This window comes from Carlito syrichta, unplaced genomic scaffold, assembly GCF_000164805.1.
Source record: "Carlito syrichta isolate Samal-C Ts95f unplaced genomic scaffold, Tarsius_syrichta-2.0.1 Scaffold287500, whole genome shotgun sequence".
Taxonomy (NCBI): Eukaryota; Metazoa; Chordata; class Mammalia; order Primates; family Tarsiidae; genus Carlito; species Carlito syrichta.
The window spans coordinates 417,130-430,535 of NW_007231596.1; positions in this window are offsets into that span (position 1 = coordinate 417,130).

Genomic DNA, 13,406 nt, shown 5'->3' on the forward strand with positions numbered 1-13,406 from the left:
TCTAACTGGAAGTGAGAAAGGAGATCTGTAGTTTCTGAGAGCAGAGGGGACCTAAGCCCTGCTTTCCAGCAGCACTTCCAGGAAGGCAACAACACCTCAAAAAGGAAATGGCTAAGTGCCAGGTATGGTGGCTCATGCCTGTAATCCCAGTGCTTTGGGAGACCAAGGTGAATACAATTCTTCCACCTCAGCCTCCAGAGTAGCTGGGACTATAGGCATGTGCCACCTGGTTCATTTTAAAATTTTTTTGAAGAGGTCTCACAATGTTGCTCAGGCAGGTCTCAAACTTCTGGTCTAGAGCAATCCTCTCCCCTGGCCTTCCAAAGTGCCGGAATTACAGGCGTGGGCCACTGTGCCCAGCCCTTTTTTAAGACTTTTTCTGAGTCAGGATCTCAGTCTTTCGCCCAGGCTGAAGTGCAGAAGCTCAATCCTGCCTCAGTCCCCAGAGTAGCTGAGGCTACAGGCACAAGCCACCATACCTGGCTAGGTTTATTTCTTTGTAGAGACAAGGTCTCCTATGTTGCCCAGGCTGGCCCTGAATTCCTGGGCTCAAGTGATCCTTCTATCTCCATCTCCCAAAGTGCTGGGTTTAGAAGCATGAGCTACTACCCCCAGCCCAAAAAGGTTTTGATACAATTGAAGGTGCCATGCTATATGTGAGTTTGAGGAAGACAACTCTGGTAAAATTATGAAGAATGATTAAAAATCAAGATACATCTTATGATCCCTATCTGCAATTCCAAAATCCAAAGTCCCTGAAGATAAAATATTTTTTCTTAAGTTTTGAAGTTTTTTCTAAGTTTGCAGCAAATTTATGTAATGGTAAAACTCACTTGAACAGATGTGAAGCATTTATGGTCACTACTAATGATTCTTAGTATAAATATTCATATATTTTACTGAAGAATTTGATTGTTTTATTCCAGGGTGTCTCAGGCCTCTCTAAGGGTGTCAGATAACATGCAACTTTCTTATTCCTAAAAACTCTAAATTCTGAAGCATGTTTGATTCTAAGGGTTTTAAGAAGGACTTGTGATCCTTGGCCAAAATTAAAGACAAATAGCTCTTTAACAGCATTAAAGATTATTGAAAGAGTAGTAAGTTTTAAATGTAAGGAAATGAATTTGGTTTTGAACAATAAAATGTATTAACATAGGCAAATATTAGAAATGCCTGTCTAAATATATGACCACCTGAATTATGTTATAAATTGTACCGGTTTGTAGTGATTAAAAATAAATTTACTTTTATAATTTCAACTTTATATACTAATAAGAACTAATGTGATCAATTATCTGGTATACATTTTTAATTAACTGCTTTAATGACTAAGTACACTTATAATTGGCAACATATGTTTTGAAAATTTTGTTCTTTTATGAAATGAAAAAAAAGCTTCTCCAAAAATCTTGTTTCGAACATCAATTTGATTATCAAATGCTGCATAATAATTTACTTACACTATCTTATAAGAAAATGCAAAAACAGACTTGAACTCAGTCTCACCTGAATTTTGTGCAATACACAATTTGAAATACAAATGTTAAGTCGTGGTGTTCAAATGAATGGTTTTTAAATTCTCAAGAAATCTTCCTTCTACGAGGGTATAGTATTAAAATAGCATGTAATACAATAATATTTTGAATCTACACTTCTATAAAATTTACGGTGCTCTTCAATTGAGGTTGCCAACTTGAATATACCTTCAACTTGAACATATCCCATCCATTTTCTGAAAGGAAGCAATCTATGTCTGGGAGAGTAGTCACAGCATGGATTAGGAAAGATCAGTGTCCTCCTTTCCTCCCCTCCCCAAATAGAGGATCCATTAGCTGACAGGGCACCTGATATTGAAGGGAAAATGGGCATTTCTCTAGTAGACTGTGAAAACAAAATATCAACAGCATAAATGTCCTGCTCTTCCCTAGAAACTCTGGTTTTCTGACTTATTGGGTATATGCTAAACTTCCTTTGTATAGTATTAGATTGAGTTGTCTTGAAGATTTTGGGTATGTGCCCTGATTGGTAGCCTCTTATTTTCTTCTAACAGAAAAAGGAAATAGCTATAATAAATGGACAGTCATCTTTGTACTTTCTTCTCTATCTCTAAAGTTCATCACTACCCATTAAATGAAGTATAACCCACAGCAAATGCCTGCTAGCCCTTTGGGATCATTGATGTCTTCAAAAATGACCTTAGCAACAAAAAGAAAAAGGAATAATGGAGAGGAATGTTACTTGCAGTGGTATTCTTCTAGGTCCCTTCCTCCACTAGTTAATCTGGCCTGGCCTTAGTCTCTGATATTTCCCTTTTGTGCACATTCTAATTTTGCAGTGTTTGCCCGAGGTCTGTTCAATTACACAAAACTAAAATAGAGTCTGTCACTTGAAGGTATATCTGAAGTTTGCAGATTTCTAAAAGTGGCCAAAATATTGATTACAATTTAGGACATGTTTGAATGTACTGTAATTATCTTACAATTTCATGTCATATATGCATATGGAGTAAATTCAAATGACTTTAAGGACTTGGTAGATAGCATAAAGAAAGTAGCAGATTTGAGACAACAGTAAGTGGGGAGCTTGACTGAATAGGAGGGTGAAGCTGGGGCTAAAAGGAAACAGTAGCTAACCATTAATTTTTGCCACCGGTGAAAGCAGAGCTAGTGCTGTTACCTCTTTATCTGCTTTATGCGAACCCAGAAATCTAGGTCTTATTTTCTTTTAAATAAATGCTTTAGAGTTTAAATGTTTGCTACCATTCAAATTTAGTTTAAGTACTTTATAGTCCAAAGAAAATTATACTTGAGAGTAGGATTTAGCTCCCAAACCACCAGTAAAAGATGTCTTATCTAGTGCTTTTGAATGTTGAATTAGAAACAAGACAACTGTAGAAGGACTTTGCCTCAGAAAGGAAATAGTACACTTAGGCCTGCTGATGGAACTACATTTTGTTACATTAGCATTTGAAGGCTTCCAAGTTCTTGTTGTACCAATACTATGTTGTTATTCAGAGCACTGATTCTTAAATCATAAAAACTTCAAAATACAATTGTTAGAGAGTATCTCCAGCAGGAAGAAGAACAGAACAAGGTGGAATTCTTTTTGAAAAGGAAGTACTGCCTCCCATAGTGATGAATTCAATCGGGAGGAGTCCCATGATTTGAGCTCTTTGTGAAAGGGGCTGTTGTATTCTACATGAGAAGTATAGTTTCTTTGGGAATCTCACAATAGAATTTCCTGACTTCTGTGAAATTAAAGTTAAACTTTATAATGATATGAATATTAGAAGTCATAGTATGACCTTTATACATTTTTGGTTTTAATTTCCTGGTTGTGGTTGATGATGCTGTCATTTAATGAAATGCAGTATTTTTTATATTAAGTAGTATGTCACATGCTATAATGCTTATTATATTTAATTTTTAAAAGTGATATTTATCTGACATACATTTTACTTGAAATAGCTACATTGATAATATTAATTTTTAATCTCAAATTCTTTGTATTCCAAACTTCAAGTACTTTTATACTCCCAAATTTAGAAGATAATAAGCCAACTAAAAATGTCAAGCATAAAGATTAAATTGCCTTTGAGTGTTATTGAAAATGAGGGCTCAAAACAAATGTTAGGTGCAATTTTGAACAGACTCAATTCTCTCTTTATTTAAATGTACTTAATATTCTGTTTATCAAAGAAAATTGTCCATATGTAACAAAAGCAAGATTTTTTCTTTCTAGGATTACACTAATTAATTTAAAATATAGCATGGCCTTTGGAATTAGTAAATTTTAAATGATGTGTTTACCTTATTTACCATTAAAGAAAAAAGGGGAAAAAAAGTAAATGACAGTGTTCTACTTTTGAATGCATACATAATCAAGACCAAGGAAAAAACTTTCCCTGATATTTTAAAAGTTCTAAAGGCAACAGCCCAACTCACAAGATGCAGATGTATTTCATAGATATTATCTTTTTCTTGAATACATCTTTGATTTTAATACCCATGAGGAATGAAGTTTACATTTTAGAAACCAGGTGGCATCTGGGATGCTAAGATAAGTAACCAGTTCTACCACATCATCAGTTACAACTTTTATGGCTCACACATGTGGCTAAAAAATTACAATATGCATGTCTATCATGTCATTATTGAAACTGAATTGCTTATTTTTTTCATAAGGAACTGTCAATCATTCTCCTTGAGTTATATGGGATTTTAGCAATTATAAAACACAAAAGGGAGGAAGAATAATTTATCATTTTACAGCTGTGGAAAGAAGCTTCATAATATTGCATAGAGTTGAGATGAAGCTTCACAAACTTTACTTGTACGATTGTCCATGTTTCTTGACTTGTGAAATGTTGAGGAAGTTAATGTTGGGAAAGTGGCACAAAACAAATTGGACTAAGAAAAATGATATATTTAAAAAATATTTGTATTTTATTTATTTATTTATTAAACCTTATTTTATTATAGAGGAGTAGGGTACTAGTCAGGATTAGGTACATAGGTAATCTGTGTACGAGTAAAGTTTGGGCTTCCAACAAGTCCTCACTTCCCCTGGTTTATGTAACATCAGAAAAATAACATTTTCAAGGGAAATGCCAGAGTCAACTTTTGTACAAGGCATCACATTATCCAATTTGTGAACTATTAAGAGACTAATAATTCACAAACTGGGGAGTAGACTTCCCTTCCACTCTCCTACTCTTTGAAGGATCTCCTCACTTATAAGCATCTTAATTAGATGGAAAGAACAAAGGAAGTGAAAGTCAAACCAAGGATTATATAGAAGAGTAGCACTGAACATTATGATCTGTGTCAGAAGCACTTAGGCCTCATGAGGATTGGGGGAATTTTCCAAGGGTAACAAAAAGTGCATGTTCGGTTAAAATCAGAGAGAAGAATAATAAAATAATAGGTTCATATTTTTCAGTCAACTGAGAGTAAAATTTGAATAGTTGATAAAAGAGAGTAATAGCAACCAGTTCCTATTTAGATTCTAATTATCAGCCAGGCAGGAAACTATATAGTTATTTGGAGTAAAAACAGCTGCAAATATTGGTAGTGTTACATGTCAAGAAAAGTGAAGATATTATTAGTGAAAACTTTGGGAATGTGAATGTGTCTTAGCTTGAGGAAATAATTTTCAAAATACTGAACATTTGCTAAAAACATTATTCATCCTTCCCTATTATTTTTCAGCAACTGTGAAAGGTGGGAGAAGTAATAGAAGAAAAATAAGGAAGAAGGTAGATCTGCAAGGAGTAGACAGATTGGCAAATTTTGTATTGACTTAAGTCAAGACTAGAGTGGATTATTGAAAGTCTTGTTGGTGAAACTTGATAAAAGAAGTATAACTTAAAAATACTGTCTTTATTTTCTTTTAAAAAGGTTATTAGTAGATGAATGCACATATGCAAAAAGATTACAGTAAGAAATATGTCAATATTTCTTGTATTGTTCTTAGATACCAAATTGAGAAACCTGAAAACCAATAAAATTAGTAGATTTATAACTGGTAGAACAATCTACCCAGATAATAATACTTAACTGGGTCACACAGTTCATGATCTCAGTCCTGACCCATTCAACATTTATATCAATGAGTCAGTCTTCTCAAAGTTCGGGTGTGAGAACGATGTCTATCTCTATAGGTATATCTGTTTTTACAACTATATCTCAAGTCTCCAGGAAATAATAGAAAAGAGAAGATATAATATTTGTTGGATTGTAGAATCAGAATCCAGAAGGGACCTCAACAGGAGGGAATGATGACAGTAGTGTAATAACAACATGAGAATAAAAACAAGAAACATTGTGTGGATCCAATAAACAAGCTATATAAACATACAATAGAGGAGCAAAGAGTAACATAAAAAAGAATTAAGAATTTAAGTTGACAATAAATTTATACGTTAATATGTGACATGGTTGCCAATGTTGTTGAAAGCTAATCTAATTCCAGGCTGTATTAACAAAAACAGAAACAAACAGGTGGGTTATACCCTACTTTACCCAGACCAGGCACACTTGGGTTAATGTGTTTAATTTCTTGACATTATCCTTTAAGAAGGACATAGTCAGACAGGAGCGTGAACAGAGAACCACCAGGATAGTAAGAGTACACAAAAAGCCATGACATGAAGGATGAATGAAGGAGGTAGGGTTGGAACAGGAGATGAGATGGGATGGAAAGTTATTTTAAACAAACTCAAAGTGGAGAGTATAGAGTATAACAACCACCTCTACCACACAGTGTATTCAGCAACATGTATTATTATTATTTTAAAATAATATCAGAGGCAAACCATTCACTTATCAAATAATGTAACCAATAAGGGCCTGGACTAGAAGGTATTTAGGATTCCTTTTATCCTTGAGCTTCAGTTTTTCTATAAACTCACTGAAGGGATGTCTTGTGGAAGAAAAGATATTTCAGAAGACAGGACTACAACCAAATATACAGGAAGAAGAAAACAGTAGATATTAATTCAAAAGAAGGAACAAGAAATAGTTGTTGAATGAATGATTTTGTAATCTTAGAACTACGCATAATCAGAATAGTCTGCATTGTAATAGAGTGAGTTCCTTGTCCCTGGAGGTGTTTGAATAAAACTCAGGAACCATGATCTTAGATATCCAATAGGAGATTTTAGGCAATTGGCTGGCTGTTAAAGAGGTTTATTTTGTGATTATAAGAGTAAGTTGGATAGGGCAGCAAATGAACTTCTCTTATCCATATAATGTTCTCCCTCATCACTCTTTTAAAATAGGACAATAAAAACTTATCTAGAAACCCATTCTCACATTGAACCATAATTTTTAATTCTAATAAAAAGCAAATTTTTAATTTCCATATTACCCAAAAGTTAAAAATACTGTAAGAAAAAAAAATTTCAGACGCATACAACTCATTTCCATAAAAGGAAATACAATGAACCTTATAGGACACTATTTATGCCATTATTTTTTATTTTTTATTTTTTTTGAGTTGGAGTCTTACTCTGTCGCCCAGACTGGAGGGCAGTGGCCGCTCCTGGCCACCGCAGACTCGACCTGCTGGGCTCCGGTGATCCTTCTGCCTCAGCCTTCCAAGTAGCTGGAACTACAGGCGCGCACTACCACGCCCGGCTAATTTTTGATTTATTGTAGAGATGAGATCTCGCCAAGTTGCCCAGGCGGGTCTCGAACCCGCGGGCTCAGGCAATCCACTCACCTCAGCCTCCCAAAGGCGTGGGACTACAGGCTGAGCCACCGAGCTCGGCTTTATGCCATTTTTTTTTAACACTTGGGACAACACTTTTACATTCTGTATTTGTTGCACTCAGAAAAATCAGGTTTCAATTTATTTTTATATCAAAGAGAACATGGGAAAAAAAAGCTGGAGAATATTAATTCAAATTAATTCTTCCTCTTAAGATTTGTCAACACAGCTATAATGAGTAATTCTAAAAAAATGCATGAGCGTGTCCTTCATTAGTGCCTCAGCAGGGGAATTTGTTTAGAGATGTTTATAAGGGGAGATGTTTCCATTAATCTAACTGTACAAGCAAAAACCCAGAAAATATATATAATACCTCAAAACATGGATGTTGCTAGAAGCATACAGACTAGTATTACAAAGAAAATTATTTGGGTCCAACAAAAAAATACAACTAAATTTATATTATGATTGTAAGCATCTATGAACTTCAGTTATGGCCTATATCTATGCCTAAGCTAGATCATCTTAAGTAATAAGCCAAAATACATTATTTTTTTTAAAAAACCTAGTGGAAATTCTAAAAGTCAGGGTCATATTTTTCCTTACAGGAGTGACTATCACATGTTATCTTTCAAAATCTGTGATTTTTTCATTTTAAATGTACACAATTAAAATACTAAAATTTATCTTTTACACATTATTTGTTATTTAATTATAGTGCATTCTATATACAACTAGGATAACTTTTTTAAAAATTCTGTTATTCTATAATTTATATTTTAAACTCCAAATTTTAAAGATAGAATAAATTATATTGGAATCTTGATGCAAATCTACCAGCTTTGAACTAGTACTAATTTTAAACTTCAAGCAGAATTGGTATGAACTCCATTTTGCCATAGTTTGACAATCACCAATGTAAGGAGAATTCTATGTCATTTTAAAACAGATAGTATGTAAATTATGTTAAAGGCAATATAGTAGCCATTTTAAAATAAATGATGTATAATTAATTGTTTTGTGCCTGTGTGTCTGAATATTTTGATGGACTTTGGTCATCAGAATATAAAAGGCAAATTAATCTTCTATCTAATCCATGTAGTGCAAACTTCAATGCCAACAGCGATTGCACACATATAAATAAGTAGAACAGGCTGAGTGTCACTGTGTGTAACCCAGAGTGCATGTACCACCTAAAGCAAACAGACTCTATTCAGCTTCAGACAACTGAAATATGAAAAAATGTGAACCCAGTGGTATCAGGTCTTCCCATTTTCCAAGGAAAATTTAAAAATAAGATTTTACATAAAATTGCCCAACATTAAAATGTTAGCAACTCATTTGGAAAAGGCAAATAAAATTTATCTACTACCAGAATCTGGTTCACAGGTTATCAGTTTGCAGCTTCTAATCTTCTCCCTTAAGAATTATTCATTCAAAACATAAAGAGAAAGTGGCATCAAATAGTGCAATTACATTTAAATAAAAAGGGCAAATAGACATTGAATTCCTTTTCCCATCTACAACCAAGGGTGTTAGTCTCTACCCTAAAAAGAAATCCCGTATAAGTTGTGACAGTTTCTCAAACTACAACCCTGTTGGCACATGCCATTTCATTTGACACATTCGAAAAATGTGGACTTATTATAACAGTTACTATATAAAATTCTGAGTAGATACCATGACTCAAGCGTTGCATTCTTCTCTGACATATTTTATTAGAACTACATGGCTCCAAAGTGGAAATAATACCACAGACCAGTATAGAGTTACAGCATTAACATTCAACATTGTACTGGTGACATAGCAAGCTTTCTCCAACTCAATTTTGTTTGACTTTTCTGCCTAAAAGTGTAAAATGAAGGGTGAGGTTGTAAATCTCTCCATTAGCTTTCTGAACAGATCCAAAATGTCTAATAGATCTCCAGATATTCCCCCTTTCCCGTAACGCCTCAAAATTCATTTCCTCTACAATATTATTGAATAATTGTAAATGACTACTAAACAAAAGGCTGCAAGACTGAAAAGTAACTTTGTACTGAAAAAAAAAGGCAACAAAAATAGAATGGCTTTCTACTGTTGTAGTAGAGTTTCCTAACATTGAAGATCCTTTAGAAACTTCACTTTGTCAGCATAGAAGTAAGGTATGTTGACCTGTGCCAGAAAATGTAAATGATGTATGCAGTGGGGCAAAGCACTTAATGTAAACCTAGTAGTTATCTATTTGGCAAAGAAAGAATAACAGATTGTTCAAAGACAAAATATGCCTCAAAATGTATACTGTCATATAGATTATACATTTTTAAAACAGCAAAGACACACTATCTAAGAAATGTAGAAAAAATTAATAAAATACTTAAATTGCAGCTAGCAGCTTTCTATTTTATCATGGATATCAGTCATTCTAAGGAAGACAAAATACAATCATTTCTAATTTTCAAAACTTCAGATAAAACTATGCTAATAATTTACAATCTCTCCCATGTTTGCTTTCTCAAAGCACTGTTCAGAAGGATAAAAGTAAGTTGAGGGCAGGGAAGGATCAAGGCTGAAAACTTGCAAGGTGCTGCTATAATGTATGTTACATGGAATAGAGTCCCTTTATATCTAAAAGTTTATATTCCTAAAAGGAAATGTTGGTATTCCATTCTAGAAACTTCTGACTTTCTCAACCACTAAGAAATACAAAGAAATAAGATAGCCAAGAAAAGGCAAGTGACTTCTCCTGAATTAGACTTCCAACTTTCTCTAATATTCAAGTAAAGGCAAATATTTGTTTCTCAAGACTATCTCAAAAAAAAAAAAAGAAAGAAAGAAAGAAAAGAAAAGAAGAGAAAGAAGGAAAAGAAAGAAAAAAAGCCCATGCACTCTATTTGTCCAAATATTTTCCAAAGATTGGAAGTCAGAACCAATCTTTGATGTAATCATCAAGAATTGACACTGTGCTCACTTCCATCTCACTTTGCAAATGAACACTGAAAATGACTTTCCTTGCATGCTAAAACATGCAAGAAAAAAAATTTAGCACTAAGTTATTAAAAGTTAATTTACATTCTTGTTAATTCTAAAATTAAATAGAACTGAATAGAAAAATATCTTTTAAATAAGCAGTTAACTAGAAGAAAATTTTAAAACCCTGAAATTAAAAATAAAGTTAAGAGAGACATAACAAAATAATCCAAGAAGCCTCATAGGTTGCTATGAACATTTAACTATCATTTCTTTATACACATTAGAGTATAAAAACAAGTTCATTTTGTACATGTTTAGATCTTGTATATGTGAATAATAATTTGTACTTGTGGACAATTCTGTTTCATAAAGTATAAAAATTATAGATGAGAGCAATTATGAGTAAATATTAACACACAGGGGTCTGTATATAAAATATGTCTACAGATAGACTAATTTCTGTTAATGAGAATTAACATATTTATACATACCCACATGCAGAATGATATGCAGTATAATATTTTAGACAATTGGTTGTAAGAGGGCAGGTTTTTGATAATTCCTGATATGAGAAACAACTTGCAAATCTTGCAGAAAACAATTGAAATAACACAGCATATGCAACTTAAAACTAAGGCATGTCTCAGAAGTTTCTCTGCTCCGATCTGTGTTTGGGCATAGCTCTCTTAGTCACATCCCTCATTCTGTACTTCCAGCTTCACTAGTGGAAAAATTTCCCTTTAGCAATCTTGGAAATATAGAGTGATGGTTTCCTCTTAATGATGATGAGGTCAAGATTTTGGCAAGAAATTTCAATGCTGGGCCACATTTTAAATAGTTTAGATAAATAGATTAACTCGACTTCTAAAAATAGTAATTCTGATGGAAGGTCCAAGGAATTATAATATTTTAGAAAACAATTTAATATATTTTTAATTAGAAATTTGATGGTGTCTCCTTTAGTCTTTTTTGTCCCCACCAATAAACTCAGAACGTTCAGGTTGACATGTTCTTTTGAAGACATGGCAAATGAGGAAGGAATGACCACCTGTTGTTCCCACTTCCTAAAGTTACAGTTAGTTCCTGCCATTTCACATCCCATCCCATGGGCTTCAAGCCAGAACAGCACTGTCACTCTGCCACAGCAATTTCTCTCTTGCTTTGTTTACTGCCATCATGTCCCTGTCTTCACTCTTAATTCTAATGAACTATTTTAGGCTCTATGATGACTAAATTACCTGTCCTGGAAATAGTGTTCTATGTCACTAGTTCTTTGATGTTTTGGATGCTGTATCCGAGATTTTCGTTGCCACCTTTCCATCACTAACTCCTTTGTAAGCAGATTCACACTTAATTCACAAGATAAGAAAACAGGGCTTTCTCTGAATATCAACATTTTTCAAACAAAGTTTAGCTGACTTCTAAGAGATGGAAAGCAAAGTTTCCTCACTCTTCCAAAGTCACTGTAGAATTACATTTGAAGAAGGACCTTGCAACTGACATCCTCTTCCCATAAAACCAGTCCTGTTTGCCAACTGTGATTTACAAGCTGTGTCTGCTGTAAGGAGCTGCTGGACACATTAGTGCAGGTATGCTTATGAAAGGATGCTGCTGTCTGGCATTAAATGAGTTTCCAGAGACCCATCTCATTCAGGCCTACAGGAACTGGTCTCCCTGAACATGATATGTCAATGCATAAGCCATTATTTTACCCTTTCTGAAGGGAGGAATCAAAAATATAAGCCTGTCCTCTGGCCCCTTATGTAAATCCTAGTACACCATTAAAATCTGCTATTTTATACTTTCTTGATTTCTACTTGGTTAATTCAATTCAAACATTTCCAGTTGCAAATGTGACTCTGCATTTGGGAGTGATAGAAAAATAATGGTGGTAATAATATTGAATTTTGTTTGTGTAAATTGCAAATAAATTGCTGAATTTTCTATTTGCAATATGTTCATCACTCATAGGTATTACCAACCACACTATAAATTAGATTCTTTTGGTTCATTTCAAACACAGATTTTAGTATATTTGCTAAAAGGCTTAGTTTTTCTGTGTAATATTGAAAGTCACCAACACCAAATTTACCTTTCCCTTCACATTTTAGTATGTGCTTCAATGATAGGCATTAATGCAGCTCATGGCTCCATATTACATGAATTAATAAATCTAAAAATCTTGTGTTTGGAATCATGTACAAATTAAACTTGTTTAAATATAAGACAGAGAATAAAATCTTCTGTATGGTTTAATGTTTAAAAGAGAATCATTAATATATTACTCATCAAGGAAGTCTTTAAGTTAGTTAGCCAATATTTTATAACAAGTAGCACTTGTAAAGACTCAAACAAAAGAAATAGAAATGGAATAATATTAAATATATACATAAATATATGCCCTTTCATCTAAAAACCCTTCATTCCTTTTAACTTCATGAAAAATGTGAAAGGTGCACATTAGTCTGAAAAACTTATACGGTACTTTTTTCTAACAAAAGTAAAAAGAATATTGCAGTTGAAATAGACAATTAGTATGACAGTGTGGACAAATGAAATATTCCTTTTACTCCATAAAATGGATGAAATAATTATTTAAATATGAAGGTAACTGCACTTAAAAGATGAAAAGGAAATCCAATGGCTATCTAAGCTGGTTAGCATCATTTTCCAGAATTTCTTGCCAAAGGATGTGCTTAGGATTGGATTTTGGTTTCATTGTAATATTTCTGTGGTCATGAATAGAATTTTCAGTTAAAGGCTCACATCTCAAGCAATCCACTATTGTGCTATTTTAAAATATATATATAAAAGTTTTGCAAAATGTTTTTTTCTTACTTTCATATATTATATAAAGGTTTACCCAACTGGATTACTGTAGTTATTCAGTAGGGGTAGATTTACTTATATAATCTTTTCCATTAGAGAAAAATATTCAAAATTTAAAGTTCTACAAAATAGGTAGAGTCATTATTCCTCAACTTTCCTAGTACCTTTGTTTTTCCTTATCTGATGAATCCAGTCATTCAGCTAATAACTTTGAGAAAAAACTTATAACACTGAATTCCAAGAGAAATATGTCTATACATCAGCCATCATTTGTACAAATAATTTCTTTTCTTTTTCTTTGAGTTGGAGTCTCACTCTGTCACCCAGACTGGAGTGCAGTGGCCGCTCCTGGCCACGAGCCTCGACCTGCTGGGCTCCGGCGATCCTTCTGCCTCAGTCTTCCAGTAGCTGGA